The sequence below is a fragment of the Myiozetetes cayanensis genome, unplaced genomic scaffold (assembly GCF_022539395.1).
Source record: "Myiozetetes cayanensis isolate MyiCay16 unplaced genomic scaffold, myiCay2020 scf361, whole genome shotgun sequence".
In the NCBI taxonomy this organism is placed as follows: Eukaryota; Metazoa; Chordata; class Aves; order Passeriformes; family Tyrannidae; genus Myiozetetes; species Myiozetetes cayanensis.
Window position 1 is genome coordinate 40,169 of NW_026087590.1, and position 6,000 is coordinate 46,168.

General features: G+C 59.5%; 1 protein-coding gene across 1 annotated transcript in view; it reads right to left on the reverse strand.

Annotated features, from left to right (window-relative positions):
• LOC126646665 (uncharacterized PE-PGRS family protein PE_PGRS54-like) overlaps positions 1–2,464 on the reverse strand; it is a 35,362-nt gene extending 32,898 nt beyond the window's left edge. Inside the window, exon 1 of the mRNA XM_050328127.1 lies at positions 2,354–2,464. The gene's annotated coding sequence lies outside the window, so the exon portion shown is untranslated. The remainder of the gene's footprint in view (positions 1–2,353) is intronic.
• Positions 2,465–6,000: the final 3,536 nt, after the last annotated feature.

The following is a 6,000-nucleotide window of genomic DNA, read 5'->3' on the forward strand; positions in this document are numbered from 1 at the left end:
CCCATCCCTTCCCTGCATCCCATCCCTCCTTCCCAAATCCCATCCCTCCTTCCCTGCATCCCATCCCACCTTCCCTGCATCCCATCCCTTCCCTGCATCCCATCCCTCCTTCCCTTCATCCCATCCCTTCCCTGCATCCCATCCCTTCCCTGCATCCCATCCCTCCTTCCCTGTATCCCATCCCTTCCCTGCATCCCATCCCTTCTCTGCATCCCATTCCACCTTCCCAAATCCCATCCCTCCTTCCCAAATCCCATCCCTTCCCAAATCCCATCCCTCCTTCCCAAATCCCATCCCTTCCCTGCATCCCATCCCTCCTTCCCTGCATCCCATCCCTCCTTCCCTGCATCCCATCCCTCCTTCCCTGCATCCCATCCCTCCTTCCCAAATCCCCTCCCTCCTTCCCAAATCCCATCCCTTCCCTGCATCCCATCCCTCCTTCCCTGCATCCCATCCCTCCTTCCTAAATCCCATCCCTCCTTCCCTGCATTCCATCCCTCCTTCCTAAATCCCATCCCTCCTTCCCTGCATCCCTTCCCTTCCCTGCATCCCATCCCTTCCCTGCATCCCTTCTCCATGCTTCCCATCCCGGCTCTCTCCCGTTCCTGGCATTGGAATGGGATCGCGTGGGGGGAGGGGCTGCAGTTCCCCCCCTCCCAAAACCGCCCCGGCCCCTCCCATTGGCTGTCGCCGCCCGATGATGTCATTTCTGGCCAATCCGCTCCCACCACCTTTGCCCCGCCCCCTCCTCCCCACCCCCTCGGGTGGGATTTGGGGGGATCCGGGACCCTCCCAGGGAGGTTTCCCGGGATTTCGGTCCTGGCAGCGCTGGGCGGGAGCCGCTGGATGATCCAAAGGCATTCCCGGCTCATGGAATGGTTGGGTGGGAGGGGACCTTGAGGATCATCCCGATCCGACCCCGGCACCTCCCGCTATCCCAGGGGATCCAGCCCGGCCTGGGACACTCCAGGGATCCAGGGGCAGCCACAGCTTCCCTGGGAATTCCAGCCCAGCCGGGAATCCCTTCCCAATCTCCCACCCCAATCTCCCCTTTCCCAGTGGGAAGCCATTCCCTGTGTCCTGCCATTCCAGGCCCTGATCCCAAATCCCTCTCCAGCTCTCCCGGAGCCCCTGCAGGCTCTGGAATGTCTCCCCTCCCCCGCTCCTCTGGGGATGATCCCACCGATGGATCCCAGGGAGAAAAGCAGATCCCGGCGCTGGAGGATCCCGGGGGGATGGGTGGGGTTGGGAAGGGAGGGATCGATGGGAATGAGGGATCTGTGGGATGGGGAGGGACGATCCTCAGGGATGGCGGCCAAAGAGGGGCCCCAGAGGCACGACCTCGATCCAGGAGATGGGAATTCCCTGGGAAGGAGAGATGGGAATTCCCTGGGAAGGGGAGATCAGAATTCCCTGGGAAGGGGGAGATGAGAACTGCCTGGGATGGGGAGATCAGAATTCCCTGGGAAGGGGGAGACGAGAACTCCCTGGGAAGGGGGAGATAAGAACTCCCTAGGAAGGGGGAGATCAGAATTCCTTGGGAAAGGGAAATGAGAATTCCCTGGGAAGGGAGAGATCAGAAATCCCTGGGAAAGAGGAGATGAGAATTCCCTGGGAAGGGAGGCAGAACTCCTGAGGAGGGAGAGATGGGAATTCTCTGCAAGGGGGAGATCAGATTCCCTGGGAAGGGGAGATGAGAATTCCCTGGGAAGGGAAAAGGAGACTTCCCTGGGAAGGGGAGATCAGAATTCCCTGGGAAAGGGAGATGAGAATTCCCTGGGAAGTGGAGATAAGAACCCCCTGGGAAGGGGAAATGAGACTTCCCTGGGAAGGGGGAGATCAGAACTCCCCGGGAAGCGGAGCTCAGAATTCCCTGAGAAATGGGAGCCCCCACCCCTCAAACGCTGCCCCTCCAGCCGTGCCTCTCCCGGTGCTCCCGGGGTCATTCCCAGCTCCCGGGGTCATTCCCAGCTCCCGGGAATCCGCTCCCAGCAGGACACAGGGAGGGGGTTGTTCCCTCCGCCCGCATCCCGGGAATCTCAAAGGAGCCTTGGATTGGAGTCCCCACCCCCTCCCGGTGCCAGCCGGGGCAGGGACAGCCCGGGGCCCTCAAAGGCCCTTTGTCCCCTCGGTGGCCGCTGTCCCTTTGTCCCTCTGTCCCCTTGTCCCCCTGTCCCCTTGTCCCCTGTCCCTCTGTCCCTCTGTCCCCCTGTCCCCCTGTCCCTCTGTCCCTCTGTCCCCTTGTCCCCTGTCCCTCTGTCCCTCTGTCCCCTGTCCCAGCTGGATGTGTCGGGTCAGGGAATGGGCTGGGTGGGAAGGGATTTTAAGGATCGTCCCGTTCCGACCCCGGCACCTCCCGCTATCCCAGGGGATCCAACCCGGCCTGGGACACTCCAGGGATCCAGGGGCAGCCACAGCTTCCCTGGGAATTCCAGCCCAGCCGGGAATCCCTTCCCAATCTCCCACCCCAATCTCCCCTTTCCCAGTGGGAAGCCATTCCCTGTGTCCTGCCATTCCAGGCCCTGATCCCAAATCCCTCTCCAGCTCCTCCTGGAGCCCCTGCAGGCTCTGGAAGGGGCTCCAAGGTTTCCCTGGAGCTCTGTGTTTTCCCTTTAATCCCTTGGAGCCGCATCCCACAGGATTTGTCTCCCGGGAAACCGAATCCCAGCCCGGAGCCACCCCCAGCAGTTCCAGCTCGGGGGATCCCAGACTGGTTTGGGTGGGAAGGGACCTCAAACCCAACCCCTTCCCTCTATCCCAGGTCGCTCCAATCCCTTTCCAACCCACCCTTGGATCCCCCTTCCACTGATCCCACCCCCATTTCCAGGGGATCTCCCTGTCCTTCCCTCTTTCCTGAAATCCCTGGCACCACAACCCCACCCTCCATCCCTTTTCCAGAGGGTTCTCCATGCCCTCCCCCCTTTTCCAGGGGGTTCTCCATGTCCTCCATCCCTTTTCCAGGGGGTTCTCTGTGCCCTCCATCCCATTTCCAGAGGGTTCTCCGTGTCCTTCCCTCTTTCCCAAAGAGGCACCACAACCCCACCCTCCATCCCATTCCCAGAGGGTTCTCCGTGTCCTTCCCTCCCATTTCCAGGGGGTTCTCCGTGTCCTTCCCTCTTTCCCAAAGAGGCACCACAACCCCACCCTCCATCCCATTCCCAGAGGGTTCTCCGTGTCCTTCCCTCTTTCCTCAAATCCCTGGCACCAAATCCCACCCTCCATCCCTTTCCCAGAGGGTTCTCCGTGTCCTTCCCTCTTTCCTGAAGGCCCTGGCACCAAAATCCCACCCTCCATCCCTTTTCCAGAGGGTTCTCCATGTCCTCCATCCCTTTTCCAGAGGGTTCTCCATGTCCTCCATCCCTTTTCCAGGGGGTTCTCCATGTCCTTCCCTCTTTCCCGGGCACCACAACCATCCCCCCTCCCTTTTCCAGGGGGTTCTCTGTGTCCTTCCCTCTTTCCTGAAATCCCTGGCACCAAATCCCACCCTCCATCCCTTTTCCAGAGGGTTCTCCGTGTCCTCCATCCCTTTTCCAGAGGGTTCTCTGTGTCCTCCATCCCTTTTCCAGGGGGTTCTCCGTGTCCTCCCCACCTTTTCCAGAGGGTTCTCCGTGCCCTCCCCTTCTTTTCCAGAGGTTTCTCCGTGCCCCATTGCCCAAGGACGGGCACAGGATCCGGAATATTCCGGCCTGGATCCCGTGGGATCAGAGCCAGCCCCGAAATAGGCCAGGCTGGGGCCGCTTTGGGGGAGGGGATTTTTTTGGGAAGGACAAAAGGCCCCACAGAGGTGACTTTGCCGGGCCTGGAATCCCAAAGGGATCCCCCTCGACCTGGAGGCCCAAAATAGATCCGGGATCTGGGACTCGGCCCCGTTTGGGGGGGGGGGGAGCTCTGGGATTTGGGATCTGGCCTCTCCATTGACCAGTTTGGGCTGGAGGATCACTGGGATTTGGGATTTGGCCTCTCCTGGTCCCTGGTTTGGGCTGGAGGATCACTGGGATTTGGGATTTGGCCTCTCCTGGTCCCTGGTTTGGGCTGGAGGATCACTGGGATTTGGGATTTGGCCTCTCCTGGTCCCTGGTTTGGGCTGGAGGATCACTGGGATTTGGGATTTGGCCTCTCCATTGACCAGTTTGGGCTGGAGGATCACTGGGATTTGGGATTTGGCCTCTCCATTGACCAGTTTGGGCTGGAGGATCACTGGGATTTGGGATTTGGCCTCTCCCATTGCTCAGTTTGGGATTTGGGATTTGGCCTCTCTCTGACCCCACAGCCCCATTTGGGAAGGGAGGGTCACGAGTCCTGAGGTGCCTTTGGGGCTGGGAACGGCTCAGGCTGAGCTTGGGACAAATCCTGGCTCTGGGAGGATGGAAAGGACACCCCACTGTCCCCACAGGACACCCCATTGTCCCCCACAGGACACCCCACTGTCCCATGGGATGGAGGACACCCCATTGTCCCCACATAGGACACCCCACTGTCCCCCAGGATGGAAAGGACACCCCACTGTCCCCACAGGACACCCCATTGTCCCCACAGGACACCCCACTGTCCCCATAGGACACTCCATTGTCCCCCAGGATGGAAAGGACACCCCATTGTCCCATAGGACACCCCATTGTCCCCCAGGATGGAAAGGACACCCCACAACCTCCCCACAGGACACCCCACTGTCCCCATAGGACACCCCACTGTCCCCCAGGATGGAAAGGACACCCCATTGTCCCCTATAGGACACCCCACTGTCCCCCATAGGACACCCCATTGTCCCCACAGGACACCCTACTGTCCCCACAGGACACCCCCCACCCCTTTTGGGGGTCCCCCTTTATCTCCTCTCTGTCCCCCTCCCTAAATTTATCCTCCCTGATCCCACCCCCATCCTGCACCGCCCATCCCACCACGCGCTCAGCCCTTCCCACCCTTTCCCCACCCCAAAAAACCCCTCAGTGGGGGCCAAAATCCCCCCCTTCCGCCCCTTTAACCACCCGACCCCTTTCCCACCCATTTATTCCTCAAATCCTCCCTTTTTTTTTTTAATCCCAATTTTTTATCCCGATTTTTTTTATCCCGATTTTTTTTATCCCGATTTTTTTGTTGGGGTTTTTCAAATCCTGCTTTTTTTTAATCCCGACTTTTGGGTTTTTTTTAATCCCGATTTTTGGGTTTTTAATCCCGATTTTTTTGTTGCTCTTTTTTTAATCCCGATTTTTGTGGGGGTTTTTTTCAATCCCGATTTTTTTTTTCCTCCTTTTTTTTTCCTCCCCGACCCCCCGAAAATAGCGGCTGGGTGTGACGTCAGCGGGGCGGGGCCTCCCTGGGGCGGGCTCGGCCAATGGGAGGGCGCGGCGGTGATGTCATGGGGGGCGGTGGCGCGCCGACCCCCCGAGGGCGCGTTAAAGGGGCGCGACCGCCGCCGCCGTCGCGACTATCGCGACCATCGCGACCACCCCGCGACCACTGCGACCACCGAGACCACTCCCGCGACCTCCCACGACCACCCGCGAGCATCGCGACCACCCGCGATCATCGCGATCATCGCGACCCCCCGCCCGCAGTGAGGTGAGGTCAGGTCGGGGGCTCCCGGGGCAGTGCCGGTGATTTTGGGGGTTGATTAATTGGGGGCTGATTGATTAAGGGGATGTTTGATTGATTAGGAGGGTCTTTGTTGATTGGGGGTGTTTGATTGATTGGGGGTCTGATTGATTGATCGGGGGTGGGTGATCGATCGGGGGCTCCTGCCCGCCCCGTGGGTGTGTATCGGTGATTTGGGGGTGTTTGATTGATTAGGGGGTGTCTGATTGATTTGGGGAGTGATTGATTTGGGGGTGTTTGATTCATTGGGGGTGTTTGATTGATTGATCGAGGAGGTTGATTGATGCGGGGGTGTTTGATTGATTGGGGGTGGGTGATCGATCGGGGGCTCCCTGCTCGCCCCGGGGCAGGGGGTTATCGGTGACTTGTGGGGTGTTGATTGATTAGGGGTCTTTGATTGATTAAGGG